The sequence below is a fragment of the Protopterus annectens genome, chromosome 14.part0 (genome assembly GCF_019279795.1).
Source record: "Protopterus annectens isolate FY-2018-M chromosome 14.part0, PAN1.0, whole genome shotgun sequence".
Lineage (NCBI taxonomy): Eukaryota > Metazoa > Chordata > Ceratodontiformes > Protopteridae > Protopterus > Protopterus annectens.
In genome coordinates this window covers 554,846,423-554,862,968 of record NC_056748.1, presented here as the reverse complement: position 1 = coordinate 554,862,968, position 16,546 = coordinate 554,846,423, and positions in this window count along the sequence as shown.

The window sequence follows — 16,546 nt, the reverse complement described above, 5'->3', positions numbered from 1 at the left end:
TATAAGTGTCCCTTTGTTAGACAGGTCAGCAAAGTGTGGTATATAGGCCTGTTGTAATGTAAAAGCTTGTCGCTACAGGTCTGTCTGTGCTTGCTACTCCTAAAGGTTTGCAGTGCAAACTAAAAGGTTTCTTAGGAGAGGTGGCATTGACAGGGTGATACTTATAGTGGAAGTGCCTAGGGGGTCCCCCAACTTGACATTTGCTGTGGGCCCCCAAAATGCTAACACCGACCCTGGTCTTAACAGCACCCATAAACAATTTTCCCCAAAACAGCCTCCTCATTCTGGGTTTAATATATGTGTTGTCCAGTCTAATGAAAGTGTGCTTCTTTTTAAATAATCCTACAGAAGTACATCACAATTTACTATTTGCTCACTGCTGATCTTCTATGAGCTCCATACTGGAACAGCAGCTCTGCTGTCTAATGTCTCCCATCTTCCCATAGCCTTGCATATTTCTGTCTCTCTCTTTCTAAGGGAAAATAAGCAGAAAGATCCACAAAGACACACAAGTGGTTAAGGGAAACTCTTACCTGATCCTTACAGATACAGCTTACAAATACCATCTTCAATCACAAGCTGTTTACAGTAAAACTCATCCTTACTTCCCAGTATCTCCAAGCCTTTTCACTTTATTAATCATCCACCAATGCAGAGACTTGATCTATAACCCGAAAGGTAAAACAGTGGGATGGGTGGTCCATTATATGTCTAGCAAGTACCCTGCAGCAGAAAATAGTCTGCAAGTTTAAAGCTGAAAGTAAGCTCATCCAAGCCCACCTGTTCTACCTAATAACCTTGAAGCTGTGTGGAGATATTATTATGAATACTGGCTCATTCCACTTAAGAATAAACCCCAATTAACCTTGTAGGCAATCTAGCCTTCATCTTATTAACGTCAACCTCAGAACTATCTGCAATCAACTTCCAGAATTTCACACCTGGATTGCCTTTCACAACCCAGATATAAACAACCCTAGCAATAAAAATCTGAATAAAAAAATAGATAAAAGGCAAGGAAATTTTGCCCCCAGGCTACAGCCTATTCAGGCAAGACAGGATCCATAAAAGCCTGGGAAGTTGTTATTTTCTACAAAAAAAAAACTATCTTAACCTTTCCCTACATCCCTTAAAGCCACCAACCAAAAAATTATGAAATCCTTGTAGCCTAACTAAAACTTAATAAACACAAAGCCATTTGTATAAGAGGAATATACATACCCTCTGTAAAGATTATCACAGCTTAGGATTTTCTCTCCTGATCCTCAACAAATATCCCTTAATAAATCTTCATATCGGGAGATATGAATACTGACTGACAAGCAATAGACAACAACTCTACCAATGCCACTTTATACCTTTATGGATGCAGCCAGCTCATCTCCACTGCAACAAGACATAATACACAGTGAGAAAAATTCCATCATTGATTGAATACTTAGACACCCCTAATAACATTACCTCCTCCATCACCCTCTCAGATAGCTTAAGCGATCACCACCCACTTATACAATAAGGAAAATGGAACATCTACTCAAAAATAACACCTCTGCAGTTATGTCCACAACCTAACTTCCTTCCAAAAAGACAGTTTCTTTACAGACTTAAATTCAGTAAACTGGCATAGATTACAGATAGACTGTGCTGTCACATTTTGTTAATTATAAGCAAACTCAACCTCATGGCTAAGTAGCAAAACCAAACAACTCATGGTACAAAGGGACAAAACCTGGAAAACCTGGAATCAAAACAAATCTGAGTTATCCTATGGAAATATAAGCAAATGAGAAGTTATACCAAACAAAAAATTATATCAACTCACACACATGGAAACTGCCGGGCAAGCCGACCAGTAGAACACCAACACCATACACAAGTCGGATAAGTCCAAAATGCATTTAATATATTGTAACATAAAATTAAGCACATAAAAAAGCTAGAATAGGAACTTGCTACATCACATTTATTATAAATTAATTTCATCATATTTAATAATTTTTAAATAGGTTTGTTTGCATCAAAACATTGGGGTTTAGTAACACTGTTTATATGAATATACACATGATTTAACAAGTTCATTAATTTTAAAGTGTAATTCAATTTTTAGCTTTTAACTTGTGATAATTTTTTGCTTTATTCTCAAAGCAATGTGTTAAGTATATTAGACACATCAACTTTATTTATTTTTTATTTATTTATTTATTTCGTTGACATTTAAATGTTTTTAAAGGAAGATCACTTGACTTTACAAAATTGTAATACAAACAGGATGTAGTAAATTATATATATTATTCTGATCTATTTACTTTGTTGATGTTCAACTGTTTTTAACATAAGATATATTTACCAAGTGGTTTGTAGCGTTTATTTGATGCTACAAAACTGTAATATTAAGAATGTATCTTTTTAAAGCTTGCAAAGCTGGGGAGGGGCTTGCGAGTGTTTCACTATGCTGTCAACCTCTTAATCTATGTTTAGCAATCATGTGACAAGATGGAGGGGAATTTAAACTCCTGTTTCCTGTACAGGCTTTTTTCTGAGGAAGTTGATTTACTGAACTCAACGAAAAGCCTTTTCATGTGCTTAATTTTATATTACAATATATTAAACGCATTTTGGACTTATCCGACTTGTGTATGGTGTTGATGTTCTACTGGTCAGCTTGCCTGGCAGTTTCCATGTGTGTGGGTTTATACAAGTTTTTTGTTTTTTCTTGAGTTCATGTTTTTGGAGTTTATGGACATGGAGACAGCTTTGGGGTTGGCACCAGTGCCTTCAGAAGTGGACAGAGTGAGCAATTCATCGTTGTTAATTCAAATGCTCACCAAGAAGGCGGACAGTTTATCGACCAGGTAACCGAGTCGCAGCAGGTTTTGCTTAGCCAAACTCCAGCTAATTTAAATGGTGTTGGTGTACCTAGCAATACAGAGCCGAGCACTTCTAGTCTATTTCCAACAGGTTTGGGCATTACTATGACCATTCAGTTGGAACAGGTTTGGGGTATGGAACCCAGTGATGGGACTCTTCTGGTCAATAGGGCCATATCGACACCAAATAATGGAACCAACCAACAGCGATATTACCAGTCTAATTCTACCAATTTCACTGGGGCTCCAGATTTGAACACTTGGCTTGGAAGATCTTTTACTTTTTCTCAACCATTACCCAACAATTCATCAGAGGTACCAGTTGGGCCTAGTGTGGACTTATCCACGAAGTTACATCTGCTTGACCAAAAATTGGTCAAGCTGAGAGGAAAATCCAATTGGAAATAGCTTATTTCCAAGAATGCCAATGGGTGAAGGTAATTCCTAAAGGCTTAAAGTCATGGCAATATCCAACGGGCCTAGCTGAAGAGTCTTCTTTCCATTCTGACCTTATCAGTTTGTTTGACAAACATGTGTTTGAGCTGCTAGAATTAATGTGTAAACATTACCAGGAGGCAACCAACAGTTTGGTTGGGGAGACTAGCTCATTGGATGATGACATTAAAAATTTTTATTTATTTATTTATTTTATTTATTTTATTTTACATTTGTTGACCGGGCTAGTCTAACTGGATACATGTCCATTTTTAGTAGAGGCCCGGGGAGAAAAGCTCCAAGCAGCAACAATGAACAAAGATATACAATAAAGTATAATTAAAATGAAATTTGGTACAATATTAACATTAAAAGATAAGAGTTATACAGAGTTATTTAGCAAGTCTAGGCTAGAAGCAAATACCATGAGAAAAATGAAAATTAAACAGAAGATAGATAATCTAAAGAAAATATATATATGTTTTTTTTTTTTTGAGAAAGAGCAGGAGGGGGCAAGAGATATCAGTTAGGGTTGGATAGACTTTCACAAATACCGTTTCGACTATGAGTGGAATTTTAGTAGCATAGATCAATATGTTACCAAAATCAATACAGCCAAAATTAAGAAATTAAACCGTGACTTGAGGGTCTACAGGGACAGTACAGCCTACCCAAGGCCAGCTCCGGCACAAGGAAATATTTTAGCCAGCCCCAATGGTTCTATGGAGATGGTGCCCCATAGAGACAAAATTAGGAATATGGATAACAACAACCAGAACGTTGAAAAACCATTACCTGAACAGGTATGATGGAGTGAGCAATTGGCCAACAATTCTAACCAAAACGAGTCATCTCGGGTGGATTTTTAGAACAGAGGCTCCAACCATGCCCCTCTCCTGGGCTGAAAAGCTCAAAACAAAGCCAAGAATCGGTGGAATTAGGTATGGATTGTAGCATTGCTACAGTAAATCAGCCTCCCTTTTGTGAGGTTATTTACAACTCTGACTTTAACATTTTCAACTATTCAGAGCCTGTTTTTCCTTCTGATTTAGTAGAATTGTTAGCGAAGGGTTCTTCTTTTGTCCCTTCTAGACGGGCGGACATTGCTAAGACTCTCATTGAATTTAAAATGTTTGTGAGAAAACCCAATCTGCATGTACTGTTGGGTGACTATACTGGAACCAGTGGTGATTATTACATATCCAGTACTTATCACCCCCCATTAACCCAACAATAGCCCTTTTTGACCAATTATATGAGTTGGATTTACACCATGCTTTGGGTACACCTCTCACTCTTTTAACATCAGTAAAGAGGAACAATTTTTACTGGAGTCCCTGTGTAGTTTACCAGTCAGAATCATGCAACCCGATAAGGGTGGATGTTTAGCAGTAATGAGTAATGAAGATTACACCATTAAGATGACAGAAATAGTTTCCACCGACACCTATGAAGAGGTGCCATGACACAAACTCAATGTAGGCTACTCTAGGATTAGGTCTTACATTCAAGACATGTTTACTGAAGCAAGAATAGACATTGAATTATATAACTATCTTACCATGCCGGCCCCCAGGATTCCCATTCTATTCAGAATCCCTAAGGTCCACAAGTACCTACACAAGCCCCCTATTCGTCCCCTAGTGAACGCGAGGAATAGCATCACGTACGCTAGTGCTAAAGTGGTTGACAACATTTTAAAAAAATATGTCAAAAGTGAAACTCTGATTTCTAAGGATTCATGGTCCTTCCTGGAAAACGTCAACAAGATACCTTTTAGTGAGGAGTATAACTACCTCACAGTTGATGTTAAGGACCTTTACTCTTCTATCCCTTACTTAGAAGCAGTGGAGTGGGTGACTTTTATGATGAGAGTAAAAGGGGCCTCTAGTTCAGAAATCCAACTCATAGAGGAACTATTAGACATAATTCTGTCTCACAATTATGTGACCTTTGACAACAAATATTTCTTCAGAAGATAGATGTGGCCATGGGCTCCCCATGTGGAGCTAGTGTAGCTAACCTAGTCATGGGTACTGGGAGAGGGAGTTTGTTATGGCCAATCCTAACATCCAGGAAAAAAAAATACTCTATACATGTTTCCTGGATTATATTTTCATCATTTTAAAAGAGGACACTGAAGTAGCCCAGGGGTTGGTTGAATTCTTTAATTCAATGACTGAGCTTCTTAACTTTACTTCGTGTTTTGCTGAAGGCAGAATATCTTATCTTGATGTACACTTGATCAAAGATTGCATCAACAAGTGTTATTTAGCAAAAATATTTCATAAGGAAACTTACTCTAACACCTTCCTCCAGTACTCCAGTTGTCACCCTTTTTCACAGAGAAAATCAGTGGTCAAGGGGCAATTGGTTAGGGCCGCGTGAATGGTCACCAAAGATACAGGCTTTAGAGACGAGTGTAATTTTATGAAGGAATTGTTTTTAAAAAGAGGGTACCCTTTGAAGTTGATTCTGGACTTGGTGGATGAAGTTCAGTTAAAAAGAAATAGGGGAATTTTATTCACCCATACTTAACCAGAACATAGTACACCAGACAAGCACAAGTTGAGTTGTGCAACCTATAAGTCCTTATAGTTTTATTTCAATATTTAGCTTGGATGCTAAAACTGTGACAGCTATACTTCAGAAAAATTGGAACTTGTTCACAAACTATGTAGCATTGAGGAACAAATTCTATGGTTACCCCACTATAGTCTATAAATGGGGACCCAATCTAAAACAGTTACTGGAGAGGAAACCAAGGAAGTTTGGAAGTTTGTTAGGTATGTCTAAGTGTAACATGTGTCAGTATTGACAGGACACACCTTTGAGGTGAGAGGTAGGAGGTATAAAGCAGAGGGTAAATTTAACTGTCAGAGTAAACAGGTGGTCTATCTAGCAAGGTGCTCTCGCTGTCCGGTCTTCTATATTGGAAAGACTGACAGAAAATTGTGAGAATGAGTGTATGAGCATATATATGCTATAGGGAGATGTAACGGAGAGAACGCACTTGCTAGACATATAATGGACCACCCATCCCACTGTTTTACCTTTCGGGTTATAGATCAAGTCTCTGCAGATAGTAGGGGGGGCCCCCGAGTCCTTAATCCTAGAACGTTGTCAATTAATTTGGCAATTAAGACTAGATGCTTGCCACTATCCAGGCATCAATGAATTGAGTTCCATTATGTGTATTTTGAAACTAAAAAGTTTAAGTAGATAAACAATGTGGACTTTATGTCCCTTTACTTGTAGTGGTTTAGTTTCAAAGAAATTTGTATGAACATTTAAATATATAGTTTCTTTTGTATAACAATGCTAGAACAGGAACTTGCTACATCAAGTTTATTATAAATTAATTTCATTATATTTAATATTTTTTAAACAGGTTTGTTTACATCAAAACATTGGGGTTTAGTAACACTGTTTATATGAATATACACATGATTTAACAAGTTCATTAATTTTAAAGTGTAATTCAATTTTTAGCTTTTAACTTGTGATACTTTTTTTTGTTTTATTCTCAAAGCAATGTGTTAAGTATATTAGACACATCAACTTGATTTATTTTTATTTATTTATTTATTTAGTTGACGTTTAAATGTTTTTAAAGGGAGATCACTTGACTTTACGGAATTGTAATTCAAACAGGGTGTAGTAAATTATATATATTATTCTGATCTATTTACTTTGTTGATGTTCAACTGTTTTTAACATAAGATACATTTACTAAGTGGTTTGTAGAGTTTATTTGATGCTACGAAACTGTAATATTAAGAATGAATCTTTTTAAAGTTTGCAAAACTGGGGAGGGGCTTGCGAGTGTTTCACTACGCTGTCAACCTCTTAATCTAAGTTTAGCAATCATGTGACAAGGTGGAGGTGAATTTAAACCCCTGTTTCCTGTACAGGCTTTTTTCTGAGGAAGTTAATTTATTGAACTCAACGAAAAGCTTTTTCATGTGCTTAATTTTATGGTACAATAGATTAAACGCATTTTGGACTTATCCGACTTGTGTATGGTGTTGGTGTTCTACTGGTCAGCTTGCCTGGCAGTTTCCATGTGTGTGAGTTTATACAAGTTTTTCGTTTTTTCTTGAGTTCATGTTTTAAAAAATTATATCAAACAAAAGAGTCTATTACTCAAAACTGCAAATCCAATTTACAATAATCTAAACCTCTTCTGGTCATCAGTAAATAATCTTCTAAACCCTGATCATGCTAAGCAACCAGTACCAGCAGTATATGCATCTACCAAATCAATTTCAGATGTATTTAATATCCATTTAATTGAATTAGTAACCTCCTTCCTATTCCTCTCATGCTCATCCACCTCATCAACCCACTCTGATCCCTCAGCAACCTTCTTTCGTAACCTCACTAGCTCCTTGACCACAGCATCACCCCAGCCCTTCACTCCTTTAAAAATCCATGTCCACTACAGCCATCAAAAAACAACTACAAAAACTAAAGCCTACTACCTTAACTGCCAGTCTTCCATCTGCATACTTAAAAATAGCAACAGATGCCCTGGCATTTCCAGTTTCAGTTGTAATTAACTAATCTGTGAAGGAAAGTTATGTCCCTGAAACCCTGAAAAAAATCCTTCATCTTATCCCTAGATAAAGAAGATAACTTCACAGACTTTACCAACTATTGAGCAATAGCTACATTATTCCCCTATTAAAAATCTTGGAAAAATGAACCCAATCATAACTTCTGAACTTGTGTCACTCAAAATAACCTGTTCCCACCAGTACAACATAGATTCTGCCCTGACCACAGTACCTCAACCTGTCTTCCCAGCTTTACAATAGCTTTGTGTACACCTTTTCTGGGGATTCATTGAAGGTTGAGCAGTTAATCACAAAATATTGGCCTATACTGACGCATCACGACGATTTCAAACAGTTCGTCAAGGAACGCCCCCATTTTATTAGAAAAAGAGACATGAACCTTAAGGGCCTTTTTGAGGGTGAATCTGGTTTTGGTTCCATAAGGGGTTGTTCGAAACTTGGCACGTATAAGTGTGGCTCATGTAAACAATGTCCTTATGTGCTTAATGAAAATTCTATATTCATTCCATCTAGGAGGTTTAGAGTTAGGGCTGACCATTTTTACAACTGTGGTACTAAAGGGGTCTTCTGTTTGGGGTTTTGCACATAGTGCTCCAGTTTTTACGTGGGTAAAACTGAGAGAACACTCAAAAGAAGGATATATGAGCACCTCTACGATGTTTCTAAGAAGAAGGAAAACAATGCTTTTTATAAACATCTTGGTACATGCCCCTATATGCAACTTAAGTTTTTTATTTTAGATCAGGTCTTGCAGGACAATAGAGGGGGTGAGTGGGAGGCCCGATTGGAATATAAGGAATTGTGGTGGCAGCTTAAATTAAATGCAACTAAACCCCCTGGTTTGAATGACAGTGTTAGCATCATGAGTGTTTTAAAACTGAGGAGGGCTAAGTTATAATGTTTGTTTCTTGGAAGTGTCATTTATTTTAACAATATGGAGAATGTTTTGTTTCGAATAATTTTTAAACTACTGCCTATTTTGTGCCTAATGGGCAGTAATTTTTAACCACAATTTTTGAATGGTTCTCAAGGCACATATGAATTTTTTATAAGTTTTTAATGTTGCCTTAAGATATTACAAGTTTGGCTTGTAGTTTGGTTATGTTGATGTATTTGTTTTAACTTTGACAGCATTGTAAAACAACTATTTAAGTCTCTAACATAACCTAGTGGTTTGCTAGTTTCAATGTCTAATTAGCATATTTTGTTAATTGGAGTTCTAGTCACATGATTTGGACTAGAAGGTACTTAAGCACTGAATTTTTAATGATGGTTTATCTTGATAAAGCCTGGTATGATTCCAGGTGAAAGCGCTTGATGTAATGTTCTACTTTTTATTTGTTCTTCATTAAAGTCAATTTTGATTCAAGATACGTTGGACTGTTCCGTTCCTTTCAAGCCTTTGGATATTTTACTTTGTTCTTGGTTTGGATCTGCTTTGTTTTGAGCTCCTTGACCACAGCACCACCCCAGCCCTTCACTCCTTCAAAAATCCATGTCCACTACAGCCATCAAAAAACTACTACAAAAACTAAAGCCTACTACCTTAACTGCCAATCTTCCATCTGCATACTTAAAAATAGCAACAGATGCCCTGGCATTTCCAGTTTCAGTTGTAATTAACTAATCTGTGAAGGAAAGTTATGTCCCTGAAACCCTGAAAAAATCCTTCATCTTATCCCTAGATAAAGAAGATAACTTCACAGACTTTACCAACTATTGAGCAATAGATACACTATTCCCCTATAAAAAATCTTGGAAAAATGAACCCAATCATAACTTCTGAACTTGTGTCACTCAAAATAACCTGTTCACACCAGTACAACATAGATTCTGCCCTGACCACAGTACCTCAACCTGTCATCCCAGCTTTACAACAGCCATAAATCAAGTAATTTTGTGTCAGCTGTATTTCTGGACCTCTCCAAAGCCTTAGGTATACCCTTACACCAAAAACTAATCCAGAAAATGTACATTTTAGCACTTATCTTGCCTGATTTGATAGCTACTTGTCCAACAGGCAACAGGATATCAAATGGTAAAGTGATATTGCCTTCTTTCTCCTCTTATCAGTGGGAATCTTCAAATGATTTATTTTTGGCCCTTTATTCTTCAGTATATTTATACATAACCTTCACTTAGTCTGTTAACAAACTATTGTAATCCAGTATGCTGACAATGCCACCTTTATATGCTCTGCCAAAAATATGCATGACCTGAAACAAAAAAGCAATCTTTCACATCTATAGAATCCTGACTGACTGCTGCCCAACTTTTCCTAAAGCCAAAAAAATCTAAACTCATACTATTCTTGCCTAAACAACTCATCTCATAGAAGTCCTTTTTTTCAGTCTAACATTCAGTAATAATACTTTGCAGCATTGGAAACACCTCATGGACTCCTGGCACTGCTCCTGCTCAAACTTTGGCTAACTAACTTCCTTGCACTCCTGTTATAGCTACCTTCTCCCTGCATAATACTTTCCATACTCCATCCTCCGTTACTGGCCACTCTTGTTTTATCCCACTCTTCCTAAATTCTGCCTCTTCAAATAACCTACTGTCACCACAATAATCTCATAATTCTTTCACACATCCCATAAACCTAATTATATATTCAGTCTGTCAACCACGTTAACTCAAAACTGACCATGTGCCACCCACTCACAAACTATGCCATCCCACACTTGAATAAGATGGAATCTATATCAAACATATGTGTTGACAGAGAAGAGAATAGCCAACATAATTTGCTGTCTGTATATATATATATATATATATATATATATATATATATAGCAGCGCTACAGAATCCTGAAAGCCCCAAATCTTGAAAGTTCAAAATACTGAAAACTCAAAATCCTGAAAACACACAGGATACCAACACTCACTGTATTCCAGCACAAGTATATATAGAAACAAATAAAACATAAACTATATTACTGTTCTCCAAGTATAAGAGGGGGCAAGCCTCCCTGCACCCCCACACCCTCTGCTACTTAAATATATCAACTCCAAGACTGCACTTAGTGTAGTGAAGTGCAATCTCGGAGTTGATATATTTAAACCACAGGGGGTGTGGGGGTGCAGGGGGGCTTGACCCCCTGCATATAGTTGAAGGGTAATATGTTTCTGTATGTACTTGTGCTGGAATATAGTGAGTGTTGGTATCCTGTGTGTTTTTAGGATTTTGAGTTTTCAGTATTTTGAACAATCAGGATTTTGGTCTCAGGATTTTAGTCTTCAGGATTTTGGGCTTTCAGGATTCTTTAGCGCTCCTATATATATATATATATATATATATATATATATATATATATATATATATATAAAATCTATATATATTTACATTTACTGTACATATTATTTGTATGTCTTTAATCAAAATATATATCTGCACTATAATCTCTGTTGAACATAAGTATGCCTGCATTGTAATCTTTGTACTAAACTATATAATCCCAAGTGCTCCTGAAACAGTACACACGTGTACCTTTAATCTTAACTTCTTGTATGAAATATAGCTTTACTTCTCAGTACACCACTGAAAAGGGGCAGATTTCTTTCCAATGGACTGTCTAGGTTAACAAATAAAATAAATAAATAAGTCTACTAAAGCAGCCCATGAACTTAGGTTAGCATCTAAAACCAAGGTGGAGTCATGTTCATTACCGAACACCTTCCCAGGCTGTGGAGTAAACTACCACTGCAGATCAGACAGTGTTATAGAATATCTTCATTAAAACAATGTTTAAAAAGGTCACACAGGAAAAGCAACTGGTTAAAAACACAAAAAGAAAAATCTAGCAAAACTAGTATTTCCCCTGTGTGATACGTTATGGACATTCAGAATTGCCATTTAGCTGAAACATCTGATATCCTTAAGGGGTAATTTACATATATCCCATGTTGCCTCTGATTCAAGAGGTTTAAGGTATTACACAGTAGAATATCTTCATTCAGATGGGGCCTGGTCCAGCCTAGCACTCATCGAGAAGAGAGGTGCGGTTTAAGGATGGGTATCAGCAAGGTATAATGATCGCAAAACTCGGTTGCCTTGAATTTTCCTATGATTCTTGTGATTCCTAAATCAGAGGACATTTAGTAGATTACAGACCTGAATGAAGATACTTGTTATCACAGCCGATCATATCAAGTCTTACTGCAGTTAGCAGAGAAAGCAGAAGTTTACTAGTGAATTACAGTCCTGACCATACCTCTCAACCTTTTAGCTCAAGAAATTTGGACAAAGCCTGACATCATGGGGGACAAAAACCCAAAAACAGGAATAGATTTTAAATATTTATATTTATAAGATTTCATTCCTCAGATCATGTCACTGATTTGCCAGAAAACCATAAATTTTATGTGGATCAGACTGAATTTATGAGGAAAACATTTGGACATTTTGCAAAACTCTAGACAGTTGAGAGGTATGGAAAACTTGTAGAGGTACAACAAATCTGGCAAATTGGACTAAAAAATATAACTTTATTAACCATGTTAAACACTTTTATCCCGAGTGCTATGGAATTTCATCAGAACTGTGGGTTCTGAGCATCAGAAATGACTCAGCCATTACTACCAAAAACTCTCAAGCTTAAGTCCTACCTAGACTGTTCCTCTCCAGTTTACCTCAGATCTTGTTTGCTGCTTCTTGTGACAGATGCATTGCCAAATTGCTTTCAGGCTAGTTTAATTTTCTTGCTCTATTTCAAATTTTTTTGTATAGCCTTACAGTTTTTTCCTTATTATTATATTGCTTGTTTATTCTTCTTCTTCACCCTACTCTTTTTTTCAATAAACCTTTTGTCGCCTCGCCATCCTTCCCGTATACACTTAGGTGTACCTTGTGACTACCATTGTTGGTAGTACTTATTTCTTTTCCTTTCCTTCACCATCATTGGTAGCCTTCTGTACTTCGGTACTCTCATCTACCATTGTTGGTAGCTTTTCTGTCATTTTCTCTTCTCGGTTTCTTTTGTTGTTTGGGTTATTACTTGTATAAGATATGGCTGACAAAGTTAAAGGAGCTTCTGGTTTTAAAGAAATGTCATGAGTGTGACCATAAGATGCCCAATTTCAATAGGCATTCTGTTTGTGTCTATTGCCTGGGCCTGGTGCCCTTGCAAGAGGATTGTTCAATGTCATGCCTTTAGTCACCAGGCCCTGGAAGAAAGAAAAAACAAATTAATGCTAAAGAGGATGACTAAATCTGCTTTTGAGAAGACCTTACCTAGTTTTTCTGGTAAAAGCAAAACAGATATATCTTCCCCTTCCTCTTCATCTTCATCCTCCAAATTAGACAAACCAAAAAAGAAGAATCAATCAGTGCCAGTTTCTCCCTCGGCACTGATGACTATAAAACTGAGAACTTCAGTTCCTGCCTTCTTTATGGAACCAGCAGTTACATCAAAGGCTACTTTGGTGCTGATTTCGACACTGAAACTGACTTCCCCACCAGTGCTGAAATTATCAGAACAAATATTAGATCAGCATATGGAGCTGACAGCTTCAGTGCTATCTTCTATTGAGGCACCAATATCTTTGAATCTAACAAAATGGCCTGAATTTTCTTTCTTGGATAGACCTTGGACCAGACATTCCCCATCCATAAATCTCTGCTGGCCAGTTGCCCAGCCCATTTTTTGAAAGACCAAAATCCCCCTCTACCCAGTCAATTTATTCCACTAGGAGCTTAATAAAAGTAGATTTGTTGAGATTGGTGGATCAGTTCCTTGTGGCAAGAGGACTTGCAGGTGCATCCTCAGTTCCAGCCCATTTGGGTGCCAGACCCTCTCCTTCTGTGACTTTTCCTACACTTTATTTTATTTTTATTTATTTATTTATTTACATTTGTTGACCGGGAGTGTCCGACTGGACGTAGGTCCATTTTCAGCGGAGGCCCGGGGAGAAAAGCTCCACAGTTAAAATAAACAGACAGTAGTTACATTGGATTACATAGCGATTAACAATTTGATTAACATAGCAATTAATTACAAACATAGTTACAGATGACGAACATAGTACATCAGTAGACAACTAGAATCTTTATCTGCAAAGTACATAACAGACATTAATAAATGTTACAATAAGAAGTTCCTGCTGTATAATAAGTACTAGGCTTATGAGCATCTGAGCTTGCTATAATCAAGGTAGTTAGTGGGGTGGAAAGAAAGGTAGTGGTTGGATGGGGTGGGTGATATTAGAGTGGGAGTTGCAAGGGCATAGCCAGCATGTTTTTAGGTGCACTTTTAGTAAAGTTTTGAAGTGGGTGCATGATGGTATAGAGGTAATTGTGGGTGGGAGGGAGTTTCATAATTTGACAATGTCGCAAGAGAATAGTGCTTCACCAGCAGAGTTATTGGCTTTAGTGATCTGCAAGTGATTTTGTTGCTGGATCATAGGGGTCTGGTGGTGCAATAGGGTTGGAGTAGATTCTGGAGAGATGGGACATTTACTCTTCTTCCTCTAACCTCCTCTAAGGTGTACGATATTCTGGCTCTGAGTTTTCCAGTGCCAACTATTTCAGTTGCCAAGAGATCTGCATCTCTGATACTGATTTCTAACCTGAGTTCTTCAGCTCTGTCAGATCTGGAGAACTCTCAGGATCGTGGCTATCCTGTTGGCTCTGAGGGGCGAACTCAACTCTGTTTTTTTTGGAGCCATCTCTGCACCTTGGAGCTTCAGCACGCATTAGCTTTACCCTGGCGTCAGCTTTGGGAGCAGCTTCTTTGGAGTGGGGAGTGACCATGGTTCCTAGGCAGCCCCTCTCATTTCTGGGCTCCCTTCCCACTTTGGGGGGACCAGTCTTCCAGGCTATGGAGAGGACCTTGTAGACTGTGAGCATTCAGTCGGTTCCTTCCCTGTCAGAGCAGTTTCACAATCCTTCCTCTTGACCAGAGCTGCCTCCAATCATGACGCCTGGACAGTGAGCGCCAAAGCCACAGGAGACACCTTTTTAGGCATTGTCCTCTTCTGATACCTCCCCAGATTGCCTCAATGAGGAGGTTCAACAGAAGAAGGAGTGTAAGGGGAAACACTTAGATTCGCCAGAGAAATCCATCACAGAAGACACTGATTTTGATGACGGAGAGGGTTCCCCATGATCACCCCCAGAAGATGTCTTGTTTGGAGACATCCTTGAGGTCCTTAAACAAAGGGGTGGCTGGACATACCAAAAGCCCTCTTCAGGGGAATCAGTGTAGCAGCAGGCCTTCGACACTTGACCATCTACCTCTTGGGGTTACTGCACCTGCTGATAACCTCATGAAATTAATCTTGCAGTGGGTTTGGAAGCATACCTCTCAACTGTCCTGAATTACTTGTTTTTTACCAAGTTTGGGGGTCCAAATAATGAGGTGCCATGATTCCCGAGTGGCACCCCCTCATTTCCAAATTTTTCCCAGCTTTTATTTTTTAAATTTTTTTTTTCGTTTTTTGAGCTGATGTCAGCTCCGTCAGCCTGTCAAAAGTGAACTCAAGGGCTCATGTGCACACTTCCAGCTGGCCAGGAACCAGGAAGGACTGTTTGAATGGTGGAAAGGACTGTACTTGCATCTGCGAGCAAACGGGAACGGGAAGGACTGTTGTTGACAACATTTACTCAAGACACAAATCCGTGTTCTGCTCAACATAATACCAGGTTAGCTAAATGAATTAGAATGAAGCAAAAAGATAAATGCATATAATTTATTAACTTGTGCAGAAAACCTGAGTAACATGAATTTGGTCAAACTGCATACAGGCAGCCCTTGAGCACATAGAAGGTAAAATGCTCAAGTATTTCTTTTAAGGCTAGGATTATGTATCATAACATAATAGTGTTTATTTGCTATTTTTATGATTGTAGTACTCGTGCTGTTTTTTTTTTTTTTTTTTTTTTGAATCTTAAAATAAATGCATACTCTTCAGTTATGTACATCATAACTATCTGAAGATGAACATTTCACGCTATTACTGTACAAACCGCACTCTAATTTGTATGGAAGGCACGTTATGTTTCTGGAGTTTTTTAGGCAGTATAGTGTATTCAGATGGCAGGCATCGATACAGTTCTTTTGGGTAGGCAACATGTAAAACTCCTTTGTTAAAAATACATGTGTAAGCAAATAGTTTCAGCATGAGGTATTTTGCTGCGAAACAGTGGCTACAGTGTAGGTTGGAATTCAGCAGTACAGAAATACAGGAGTTCTGGCATCGCGTCTTCTCACTTTTTGGTGAGAAGGAATTTTGCGACTGACAAGAATCTTATTGGTATTTGTTTAAATTAAGAACCCTTTGTTGAATCTTTGTTTTTGCAAGGCAACAGTGGTTATGACCAGAGGTAATCTTCCTACCCCTGTTTATTGTATTCTTCTTCCTAAACACAGAAAGAACTTTAGGGATTTGAAAAAAAGTAACTGTTGCATAACTTTATACGTTTTAAAGTCACTAAGATTTATTTCTTTCCAGTATTAGGTGTAAACTGGTTGTAAGAAATTTTGAAATTGGTCATTTTGTCAGTAAATTTTTCCCGGTCAACAAATGTTAAATAAATAAATTAAAATAAATAAATTAAAATGAACCTGGTCTGCAGTACCGCCAGAGGATGAGCAACTAAGTCTAAATCAGAAAAAAAATGACATGCATCTTAGATATATAGTTTAAATGTACTGTACTAAA